The sequence below is a fragment of the Anabrus simplex genome, chromosome 3, assembly GCF_040414725.1.
Source record: "Anabrus simplex isolate iqAnaSimp1 chromosome 3, ASM4041472v1, whole genome shotgun sequence".
Lineage (NCBI taxonomy): Eukaryota > Metazoa > Arthropoda > Insecta > Orthoptera > Tettigoniidae > Anabrus > Anabrus simplex.
Genome location: NC_090267.1, coordinates 187626763 through 187639855, shown reverse-complemented (window position 1 = coordinate 187639855; position 13093 = coordinate 187626763). Strand labels below are relative to the sequence as shown.

The 13093-nt window shown below is 39.5% G+C and overlaps 1 protein-coding gene across 1 annotated transcript in view; it reads left to right on the top strand.

Moving 5' to 3' along the window:
• Positions 1 to 13093, top strand: part of bru3 (bruno 3) — a 372081-nt gene that overhangs the window by 35063 nt on the left and 323925 nt on the right. The gene's annotated exons all lie outside the window — the stretch shown is intronic.

Sequence of the window (13093 nt, the reverse complement as noted above, 5' to 3'; positions counted from 1 at the left end):
TATTATTATTATTATTGTTATTATTGTTATTATTATTATTATTATCATTATTATATAAGGCAGTGTAAGAAACGTTGTTTCCCAATGTGAAATGCAAATTTGACCCGGTTGTAAGATATATATATCTTTCAGAATTTCATATAGTTTCGTTTCTCGCACAACGGGTTGCTTCGGAACTATTATTCCATTGCCTTTGCTTCCAACACAGCAGTGGTGGAAAACATGAATGGATATGGAATAATCGGAGTTCACACATCTGGTATTGCTCTCATGCCATTTAATTACAACATATTCACGTTTATGTACATTGAAGGGTAGTTTTATCACAAGCCTATCGGCAAAATGATGCATATTTCCCAGGGTAAAATACACACCGAGCAGCACACAAAACTGTGTACTTTCAGTACGGTTTTGTGCTAACTGTTCGAGATCATTTAAACTCCGAAATGTCACTCGGAATGAAACGAAAATAACACATGAAAATGTTCAATCCCAAAGTATGAATGACAGTTATATCACCTGAAATTATTATTCTTATTCTTATTCTTATTCTTATTCTTATTATTATTATTATTATTATTATTATTATTATTATTATTATTACCAGGAGCCTCCATGGATCAGGTGGCTGCGCGCCGGCCTCTCACCACTGGGTTCCGTGGTTCAAATCTCGGTCACTCCACGTGAGATTTGTGCTGGACAAAGCGGAGCGGGACAGGTTTTTCTCCGGGTACTTCGGTTTTTCCTGTCATTTTTCATTCCAGAAACACTCTCCAATATCATTTCATTTCATTAATAATGCATTAATCATGCCCCAGAGTAGTGCGACAGGCTTCGGCAGCCGGCACAATTTCCATCCTCATCGCTAGAAGGGGGCTTCATTCATTCCATTCCTGAGCCGGTCAAATGATTGGAAACAGGCTGTGGATTTTCATTATTATTGCGGGGCGTGTTGGCCGTGCGGTTAGGGGGGGCGCAGCTGTGAGCTCGCATCCGGAAGATAGTGGGTTTGAGCCCTGCTGTCGGCAGCCCTGAAGATGATTTTCCGTGGTTTCCCATTTTCACACCAGGCAAACGCTGGAGCTTTACCTTAATTAAGGCCACGGCCGCTTCCTTCCCACTCCTAGGCCATTCCTATCCCATAGTCACCGTAAAACCTATCTGTGTCGGTGCGACGTAAAACAATTGTAAAAAACAACCATTATTTTTATACCTAGAATCATTCGTGAGGCGATATAAATTGCTAAACACCAGAAATTTTTTAACAAAGGTAACGGCTATACATTGAGTAGATCGTGGCTACCCTCCATAGTTACTGTAACTCGTCAACATCTTTCTCCTTGACTCTGGAGGCCCTGGAATGAATTATATTTCTAAAAGGGTCGCTCTATGTGGGGTCTGGTTACAATGGAGTGACAGTTACCAATACGTTATTTGTTATTGCTCTGAAGACCTCCTGGTTGTAGGATCGAAACGCGTCAGCAGATTATTAACATTACGTGACCTAATATCCCCAAATTATTATTATTATTATTATTATTATTATTATTATTATTATTATTATTATTATTATTATTATTATTATTATTATTATTAATTACTTGACTCACCAGATTTCTGATCTGGTACTTCGGTATAATTGCACGAATCAATAATTATCATATAACTTATTTTTTCAGTCTGTCGAAGCACGAAATATAATACAGTGGGGTTGGTAGACTGATATGTAATAGCAACTTCTAGCTCTGTGAGGAAAACATCGGGGAACTACTCCACTCCTCATTTCTCTAGTATGCCATATCAGTGACGCCTAGGCCATCTATGACAGCTAATGACGGCGCTGTTGAGGATCAAACCAGCTTTCTGGCTCAATACTCAAAAATACAGCATGCAGGTGTAAACTCGTAGTTTACTGATGTTATCACATTAATTCATTAGTTATCAGATCAGTCACCAACAGGGGGTTTCAGCCTTTCATGGTATAAATCACTTTAATGCTTTTTATGGTCCTGAGCTCTTCATCGATCAATTCTTGTACGCAGATGTACATGTTCCAACGCCCAGTGCATGTTCCTTGGTGAGAAATAGGCAGCGGCAAATTACAATCTATGGAGTGCTGGTTTTAACACCACATAAATAGAAGTGGCGTACTGAAATAGACTCTCATTTGTTGTTATGTTACTGTCCAGCGAAATGATCCAAATTTATAGTTAGTAAAACACAGTTATTACGGATAGTCGAGACTGCCGACAATATGTTTAGAGGCTATTACTAGGGGTATGGTGCGCCATATAACCTCTGCAATGTTCGTTAAATGAATGTATGGAAACAGGCGGAGTTCATACCCAGCTGTTAAGTTCTCAAGAAAATGTAATTATACTTGCTACCACTAATTTTTAAGTGATGTTGGAACATTGGTCTGCGGTTTTCCGCCCTGTCGACGCGGTTTTTGTTATCAGCTCTGCCTTAAGTTTGAGACTGATTTGATGGTGTAAAATTTCGTACATACGAGGCTAGTTTCATTTAGATTAAGGGGTAGAAAATAAAGCACACTTTGGGCATTGTCAAGTAAATTTCTGTACACTTTTACCTGCAACTTGATCCAGTCTCTGAAGTCCCATTGTTTGATGACAAGTTTATATGAAGTTTACAATATCTGAAGGATATTTTCAAATAGCAATGCCGCTTATAGAAATACAAATTTGTAACTAAGGTCCTCTCTTGGTAGCAATGCTGTTTGACACACTTGCCTGCGTCATCAGTCCACGGACTGGATTAATGCACTTCTCCATGCTAGTCTATTCTGTGTGTACTTCATCTCTACACAATTACTTCATCCCCAATCTTCTATAATCTCTTTGTCATATCCATGTCTTAGCCCCCCCCCCTCCTCCTTGCCATTTTACCCCCATACACTTGCCTACTGAAGTCCTGCATGGTTCATAGCTTCATCTACTGAATGTTGATATCGTAAATTGTTACTATATGAATGTAGCCTACGCTTGTAATAGTTCGAGGATACACAAGCATGAACTGAAATTATCCACCACCGAAACCTTCAGGGCTCGCAATCACTCGTGATTCAGCAGGTATACTATGTGAGGATGCTCTCCGTGGCTTAGGCGGCAGCGCGTCGGCCTCTCAGCGCTGGGTTCCGTGGTTCGAATCCCGGTCACTCCCTGTGAGATTTGTGTTGGACAAAGCGCAGGCGGGACAGGTTTTTCTCCGGCTACTCCGGTTTCCCTGTCATATTTAATTCCAGCAACACACTCCATTATCATTTCATTTCATCTGTCAATCACTAATCATTGCCCCAGAGAAGTGCGATAGGCCTCGGCAGCCGGCACAATTCCCATCCTCCTATCCTCCTGACCCTGTCGAATGACTGAAAACCAATTGTGGATTTAGATTTATATATAAGGATGCTTCGCCACAACGGATAGCCGGCAACTAATGTTGGGGACGACTAGTACTGAATGCACGTCAAAAATTGCCGACATTGTGTTACACAGAATTATTATGCCTAGAGTCCAGTGTTGTCGGTTTTCTTACTGACACAGTTCACAAAATGAGATGGACTGTCTCTTAAGAGAATTTGAAGAGCCGAGATGTTGCCCCCATAAAGAGGACTTTAAGTAAATCTACTGATGAAGTATCAGTTTCGTGATTTTGATATTTTCCCCACAAGTGGCGAGGTCAATAGTCTTCTTTTAGGATACCTTTATTCTTTTGCATGTAATGAAAACAAAATCTTCTTTGATTTTTAGAATGTCTGGCTTGCTGACTCTGCCATGGTACGTCGTATGTCATGGTAACTTCTCAAAATAGTCGGATAGTCCTTATTGCACCGCTTCCAGAAATCCCCTGCCATTTCCTGTCCCAGTCTGTGTACGTCGGTGAAGTCATGATTTTCAGTTTTTTCTGGTTCTGCTGGAAAGGTTGTAACACTTCCTACTACCGGGAAATTGGCTAGTTTAAGGGCTTTCTCGTCATCTTCGTATATTAGGGTCTGTAGTTCAAGACTGCTTCAACATTTGGGAAACGAAAACTGGAATACAAGTAAGTTAGTAAACAATTATTTTAAATCGCCATATTGTCTCGTTCTTTTTCTGCCAAGAACGTTACTACATAAAAATATTGTACACATCACAGAACAAAAATACATACACTCATTAGCAGAATTACCCGTTCATCGCACGGTGGTATTGTTGTAAATAACTTTCCTTTTTGTACATAAGAAAAAATAAAATATCTTCCTTGATTCTTAGGATGTCCAGAGAAACAACACGAAAGGTATCCATTATTTCCTTCTCTTTTTAAGTTTTCTTTTACTTTGCATTCCTCCGATATGTAAGCCAGGTACTCGGCCTTGTTCTTGTGCGAGTCACAAGTCGGTGTTACAGAACACGACTTAAACGTACTCCGGTTGGAGTTTACTACATTAATTCTCTTGGCTGCACTTGTCGGCGTTGTATATCAAATAAGAAAGCAATGAAAAAGAACAAATTCCGTCTCCCTCTGATAGCCACCAAGTAGGAAGAAACCCCTGCGCCGTCAATAAACACATATTCCACAGGTGTATTAAAATAATACATAGCCTACTTAAATTATAATCATATTTTTTGCGACATCATATACATAGAATCCTTTACTTTTAGCCATTAAAACAAATCATGCAACAGAGTTGCCAGTTGCCCCACCTTAAAATTTGGTCTATCGTCGCCATAAGACCTATCTGTGTCGGTGCGACGTAAAGCCAGTAGCAAAAAAAAAAAAATTGGTTTGAGAAAACCACGGCAAGAGATACGAACACCGTAACCAAGCGGTGTAAAAATTACCATAGCAGCCCATGACTTATTGCTTCAAATCATTGCCCATTTTTCGTGTATTTATCCTATAGGGATTGAATTAGTTAAAAAATGATTGGCTGTTATGACAGTACTATCCTAAATTTCAGTCTGATTTGGTGATTCGTGAGATATCATGATGAGAGGGTGAGTGAATTATTTGTAAAACAACAATCATATTCACAAACTCATCACTTATAAACGCTTGACAAATTTAAGGTCCTGAAGTGAATTACAAATTTCCGAGTCTGTACTTTACCAATAGCATGCAGAAAGGACTTTGCTGGTGAGTGACCTACTTTAGCCCGTCACATTCGATTGCGTTACACTGTATTTCGCAATGTTCCGTATTTTTCTGTGTGCTCCATCGAGCGTTGAGTCACCAAACAAGCCGTTCTTGTTTGGTATTGTTTCACGTCCGTATTCACATTTACCAGACGCTGTATTCTGGATCAATGGGACGATTTCTAGGCCTGCTCAATTCTAAAATACATTTCCGCTATGAAGTGCTGTGTTCATTGCTCCATGGCAACGAATACAAAATTGTAGCAGACTCGTCTACGTAGTCAAGCTTGTTAGGTTGCGTTCTACAGGAGGCCAAAATACTTTTTCACACTACCGCAGACGCCCAAGTCGTACAGTTCCTACACACACAAATATGAGCAAAGAGAGAAAGATTAGGTTTCTTTGCACTATCATAGAGTTAATTCCTCTTTACAGAGATAGTTATATATTCACTTCGCCATTCACATCATTATTTAAATCGGTATATTATGGCCCCTGGACGTGCATTAGTGGTCACAAATGTACAAAACTAACGCACTGAAAGAAGCTGTTTGCAAAATCTGAAGAGTGTAATAATAAAGTACGAACTTTCAGGACATATTCCTCAAATGTATGTATGTATGTATGTATGTATGTATGTATGTATGTATGTATGTATGTATGTATGTATGTATGTATGTAATATTCGCGCACCTTTTAGTGATAGATGGACTCCCTAGTGCTGAATCGGTCGACCTCGGTTATCTTCGAGATTCGTATCGGCAACCTTTGAAACACAAACTATGAATCGCTTATGCATCGCTGTGCGACATCTGGCGTACACTTTACGTACTAGTACTGCTGTTGCTTACACAGCAAAGCCAAACTGTAGAATTCATGCTAGGAACAAGATTCGCATCGAGAAATGTTTTATAATGTTATATAATGTGTGTGTGACACACTATTGCAAGGGCATCAACCCGCTGCATCAGCGCATCCAGGATTCATGTATCAGGGCTAACGAAGGACATTTTGAATATTTCGTGTACGGTAAGAAATAGTTTCCTGTGTTATGCTGGTACCTGCTGTTCCTGTTCCTTTCCCATGAATAATAGACTATTTTGAGTTGTAGAAATGATTTTTAACATGAAAATAAAATGTTTCCAGACCCATGTCCATTAAACATATTTTCTCCTGCGTGTGAAGATCGGTGAGGAAAGCAACGATAAACTATACCTCAAAATCAAAATCAATTTATTTGCGTGGCATAGGCCGATGTATACGGTTAAATATCGATTCTTCTCATAGCGACTGAAGGTGTTTTGAATTCCAGAGAGGAAGTACCTGTGCACATCTCCAGCTGGTGCTCATCTCAGCAGTCAGCGACGAGCACGAATACTAGTCTCTTATACAATCATTTTTTTGATTACCAGATGATAAAGGATATTACGAACCCACTCGACACAGATGTTGAAATGAGTCTCAAAAACAAAAGCTTTCCCATTGTGAGGACTGCAACATATGCTGCCAGTTATGAATACATTTGCTAGACGGACACGTGCAAAATGTAGCCAAGAAGGGTTGGTTGGCACGAGCGCGGTGGTCATGTATCCAATATTGCATGACTCAGCCACCTGGCTGATTGCATTCTCCCCCTCACAGCAGCGCCTGGGGATCAGATGCTGATCTATGTACAGTATAGTACAAACATTAGCACACCACACAGGTAAATAAGATCTCCGTCCTCTATAGTGACTGAACAAGATGTACCTTCATTTTACACTACCGTTCAGTCGTGTGGATAAAACTTAATGGAATATTTTTTTTTGTAATGCAGATTCTCGCCTTTATTTTCACTCAGACTTCACAAGGACTGTTTCTAAAAGGCATTATCTCTAACGATGTATTATTACACATATTTATTTTACATTTTCATTTATTCAGTAACTAATAATTCAATTCTTCAATCTTCGAACCAGCCAGCGCTGGCATTTCGATGGTGTCAGTCCGTCGGTGCTTGGTTATTTCTTTACTTCGCTCCACAGGAACATGACATGATATGATACATTCATGATCCCAGGAGTACGCAGATGCTTTATAATCGGTTTCATCCTTGTGTCAGTTCTCTGTGTAATCAACAACTTACTGCTACAAAAGCCAAAATATCGTCGCTGTTTGGGCAAAAGGTCATCTCTCCCAAAGTTCTTACCATCCATTATTTTCCTTAAGACAGGTCGCGCCACTTAGTTACATTGGATATTTACTCCATCAGAACAATATTCGTTATTCATTTTTCTATGCTTGCGTGTAAAGGAAGATGAACTTGACCGTACCGCACTCTAGGAATGTATGTTTGCATGACTTATTTACGCATTACTACAATATAATGTACTTAAGGTTCATTTTCCTTTACATGTTAGCATACGAAAATGAACACAACGAAAATTGTTCTAATGGACTACATATCCGTATGTGGCTGGGAGGCGTGACCAGTCTTAAGGAAAGTAGGCCTAGTGGATAGGAAGAGCATTGCGACATATGTCCTTTTGCCCGAACAGTGACGATATAATCTAGTCATGCGAGGGACTCGGCTAATCCCGCAATATTAAGGCAAAATTGAAGTATGATTATGATTGAGAATGGTTATCAAAGGTAATATAACGAGTGTATTTTATCTTATCTGAAATTATCTGAAAGAGATGAAACCACGAGTTGTATTTGGTAAAACTATTTACTGAATGAAGATTTGGAAGGAAAAAAAAAAACAATATTCGTAAAGAGAAAATAACGTAGGTGTTTTATATAATGTCATTTAATTGAATGTATGTCCGACTCGTTGGCTGAATGGTCAGAGTAATGGTCTTCGGTTCAGAGGGTCCCGGGTTTGATTCCCGGCCGGGTCGGCGATTTTAACCTTAATTGGTTAATTCCAGTGGCCCAGGGGCTGGGTGTTTGTGCTGTCCCCAACATCCCTGCAACTCACATACCACACATAACACTATACTCCACCACAATAATACGCAGTTACCTACAAATGGCAGATGCCGCCCGCCCTCATCGGAGGGTCTGCCTTACAAGGACTGCACTCGGCTAGAAATAGCAGTCACACGAAATTAAAAATTAAATTGAATGTATTGCATACCAATGTGATAACGTCGCTTCTGTATTCATCTTTGTCACTGTCATAATACTAGGCCGATGACCTAGATGTTAGGCCCCTTTAAAGAACAAGCAAGCCACTTGTAACCGTATTTGATTTATTCACGGCCTTGTAAATACTACGTGTTACGTTGCAAATCGGAATCAATTGAGTATAATCTTCGGTAAGTTCCAGTTGCCTATCAGGTGCGATAATCAGTAATAGTCGATCGTGATGGGTGAAACTGACATGAACTATAAATTGGATTGGTCGATATTCAGTGCGTAGCAGATGAGGTGAATATTAATACACTGGAACAAGTGTTACTTACGATATTATAACTTACTCTTTCTGTTAGTTCATTTAATTGTAATACATAGTCTAAATTCACAATAGTCTGGTAATTTCACAGCATGATCAGACTAATTCCGCAGTGATCCGCGAATTCGTTACCAATAACTCTCTTAATAATGCTACTTCTAAGTGGTAAACACAGTAAGCAGGATAACAGTGTACTGCACACTTTAAAACTTTTACCACCGAGCTCGATAGCTGCAGTCGTTTAAGTGCGGCCAGTATCCAGTATTCGGGAGATAGTAGGTTCGAACCCCACTGTCGGCAGCCCTGAAAATGGTTTTCCGTGGTTTCCCATTTTCACACCAGGCAAATGCTGGGGCTGTACCTTAAGGCCACGGCCGCTTACTTCCCACTCCTATCCCTTTCCTGTCCCATCGTCGCCGTAAGACCTATCTGTATCGGTGCGACGCAAAAAAAAAAAAAAAAAAAACCTTTACCGTCAGAGTACCAAATGTTTAAAGGACGTAACAAGCAGATCACGCCGGAGTGAAGCCCCAGCAAAGTTACTATATATTCCATTTACTACTGAATGGTCCGGCTCCATGGCTAAACTGTTAGCGCGCTGGCCTTTGGTCACAGAGGTCCCAGGTTCGGTTCCGGCAGGGTCGGGAATTTTAACTATCATTGGTTGATTTCGCTGGCACGGAGGATGGGTGTATGTGTCGTCTTCATCATCTCACCTTCATCACGGCGCGCAGGTTGCCTGCGGGAGTAAATCAAAAGACCTGCACTTGACACTAAAAGCCAAACACCATTTCATTTCACTACTGAATGAATCGTATTGCGGATTTATCCAAGCCTCCACTACTATTTTCTACCTGATAACGCGTTTATGTAAAATATTTTTTTAAATATTTTAATAATTCACAATGATAACTGGTGTATGCTGATGTATCGCCCGCGAGGATATTTGATGTAATCATCAAAGTACAGCCTCACCATATCAATATTACGGACATTTATTTAATATCCATACCGGTAGGCATATTATATTACAGTTGTGTTTAGTAATACAGCACGAGCATATTGGATCTGGAAATACTAATGATGAAACATGCATATTTTTTTTTGGTGATCTGATTCCAACGTACGCACTTGTCATTCGTTTCACACATTCGCCAAAGTGTTTTCTGTGTGAAAACGTATTACAATCCCGTCTCTCTCAAAAAAGAGACATAAATCAACATTTTTTATTTTTTGCGGGTTTGTAGGGAAGCGCCGCACCTACCCTACCATAGCAGCAATATAAATTTGTCAGAGACAGCATCGAAAAAATATATTAACTCAATAGGATTTTTCCCCAATCCCGTAAAATGTGTTTTCATCGGATTAAAAGAAGCAGTGTAACCCATCCCTCTATTTCAGCAGTTCTGTTCATCCCCACCACCACTAACACCACAGCAATACCCCATTCTTCTCCACAGCTGATTGGTTAATGCATTTTTCCCTCCACAGAAATGCTGCGAAGCTCACAAACACATACACATACAACAAATCTACGGGTTATCAAAGCTACACAATTAGTGTTGGAGATATATGGTTGTGTAGTTGGTCTTATATCAAGATTTCTTTATGAATGGGTGAAGAGGGATTGTATTATTTATTCCTATATCCTCCCCCATAAAATGTAATAAAATAATTAAGGCAAGCAAGCTCGGTCATTTATCATATAAAGTACGTTATGGTGGTATTAGATTTGGAAAAGCTTGTGATAAATGAATGCGCACTTTACACTGAGGTAATTTCCGATTATCTTCAACTACTGAACCTGCAGCTGTTTGTAACGTGAGGAATTATATACCTCCCTCCTTCCGTAAAACACGTTATTGACTGAGAGAGTTGGTTACGCCATAAGAGTCATGTTGCTATTGATTTACACTCGGAAAATTGTAGGTTCGAACTCCAACGTCGGCAGTTCTGCAGATATTTCCTTTTAAACCACTTCCAAATCCTATTCCGGCGGTACCGAATAGCTGTATGTTATTTGTTAGTGGTTCAACATCGAACTAAGAAATGCTTTATTGAATCTTTCTGATGATTTGAAAATAATATTATATATTTCTGGTTGTTTCATAGTGTAATTAATAATAATAATAATAATAATAATAATAATAATAATAATAATAATAATAATAATAATAATAATAATAATAATAGGCTGTGAAGCTTGTAGCTTGCATTCTGGAGATGCTGGGTTTAGACACCACTGTCACCAGCCTCGAAAGTTTCTTTCATGGTTTCCCATTTTCACAGCAAGCAAATGCTGGGGCTGTATTAAAGCTACGGTCGGCTTCTTATCCCATTGTCACCTTAAGACCTGCCGGAGTCTGTGCGACGTAAAGCCAATCTCTAAAATAGTTGTGAGCGTTGTTTGAAATAATCTGGTATTTTTCGGATCAAATCTTTGCATAATGATATAAATGCCTAATTCTGTTACATTTTTAGATCTGAAAGAAATACCCAAGAACGAAAATTATCATTTATATCAGGTTATCATAATGAATAGTCTAGCGTCTACTGTCGTATATCTGTTTTTTCTAATATTATTAGCTCAGTGATATCTGAGATAGCTTCTAACCTAGATGGCTAGGCTTTCAATCTGTCTAGGCGCGTGAGATTTTTAAGATGGTTCAAGCTCAAAAAGAAAGCTGGGAAACAGACGATGTGCAGCTCACAAATCAGCGCCTAATCGCACGAGGAATTTGTGTTTATAGAGAATAAACTTTGTGAACTGAACCAACAGTGTAGACGTAGTTTGTCTGCCTATTACGTACAAGTCCCACGTGCTATTCCAAACTTGTTTAAGGATTTTAATCCTGGACTAGGGACTAGAACGGAGATCACTCAGCCTCCCTGAGACCATCTGAGGATTGCTACGAGATGTGAACCTTATCGGGAAGATCAAGCAATACGGCTGAGCATTTAGTTATGCTAACTCCATAAAGTACGCCTGTTGGCCATCTGGCTGGACAGCGGTCGTCTTAGGAGACCAAAGGCTATTTTGTTATTTTTGATAATATTGCGAATTAGGAAAATTAGCAGTCTAATTATTCGTTTCATTCTTTTTTCGATATTATTGGGTGTGAACTATACGGAAATGATTTGGTTATTTATAATTTACAATTACGAATGATTCGTGCCTAAGTGCAGCAGTGTTATTTAAAATGTGTAAATATGTAATGTTACCAAACTTCTCCGGATTATCTGTGGAACCACACATTTTATGAATACGTTGTTTTACCCATTCAGTGCCTCGTCTTACATATCAATCACGTTATTAGAAGTTACTGGCAGCTTAAACCATAACCATTTCTATATCCATTGAGATACTTGTGTTACAGGATCGCAAGCAGTCTGTGCGATTGTGAGTCACGCAGCTATGCAGTTGTATTCGGGAGACGGTGGATTCGAACCCCATTGTCACTAGCTCTGAAGAGTTTTTCCGTGATTTCCCATTTTCACACCAGGAAAATGCTGGGGCAGTACCTAGTCGTTTTCTTGCCAGTCGTATCCCTTCGTCACCGCAAAACCTGTCAGAGTCGGTGAGCAAAAAGAAAAGCTGGTGGAAAACATTCTTAAATTCACTCTTAGGCAGTTCGTGCCAATTTCTTGATGCCAGCCGACATACAGTAAAGGTCGCTGTAACAGGTATGGAGCATTTCTGTGCAAGATTAAAAGGTAAGACTATCTGAGACTTTTTACATCCAGCTGCACGAACCTATAGATAATCGAGAATGTTTAACACGAGTACAGAAGTAGAACTGTAGCACTATACTGTTAATATTCATGAGGATTCGTTTACATTAGATTGTTATATACTTCATACTTTCATACCAGTGCTTCTTATATAAACATATACTAATTATCTTCCAAGGGTTGCCTAGCCGAGGCAGTAAAGGCGTACTTGGCTCGCCCGGAAGGACGTGGGTTTGAATTTCCATCAGGAAGTCGTAAAATTTAAGAAACGAGATTTCCACTTCCCGAGGTGCACATGGTCCTGAGGTTCACTCAGCCTACACCAAAAATGAGTACCAGGTTAATTCCTGGGGGCAAAGGCGGCCAGGCGTAGAGCTAACCACTCTACCCCCATCAAGTGCCGGGGTTAAGGATAGTGGAAGCCTTTACCCTCCACCCCTCCAACGGTCTTTTTTTTAAATTAGCTTTCAGCTCACTTTTAACAGTTTTATTTACTCGTATCAGGAAAAAGGAAAAATATGAATAACAAAAGTTGTTATAACATAAAAAATGGATTAATTTGACCAAATTCATCAATCGGACGGTTTTAATGTTGTAAACATTTCTTGGCGGACAACGCAAGGGTCCCTATACTACGAAAAACGTAAAATTAAGCAATTTCCTCAATTACGTCGAAATTTGAAGGGCTAAATGGCTCGGAAAGGTTTCAAATTGAGAGTCTTGGATAGCTCTATCAAAGGAAAAAAATCGAAAATAACTTCCGGCCTAAATGCAGGTCCGGAAAAACAGC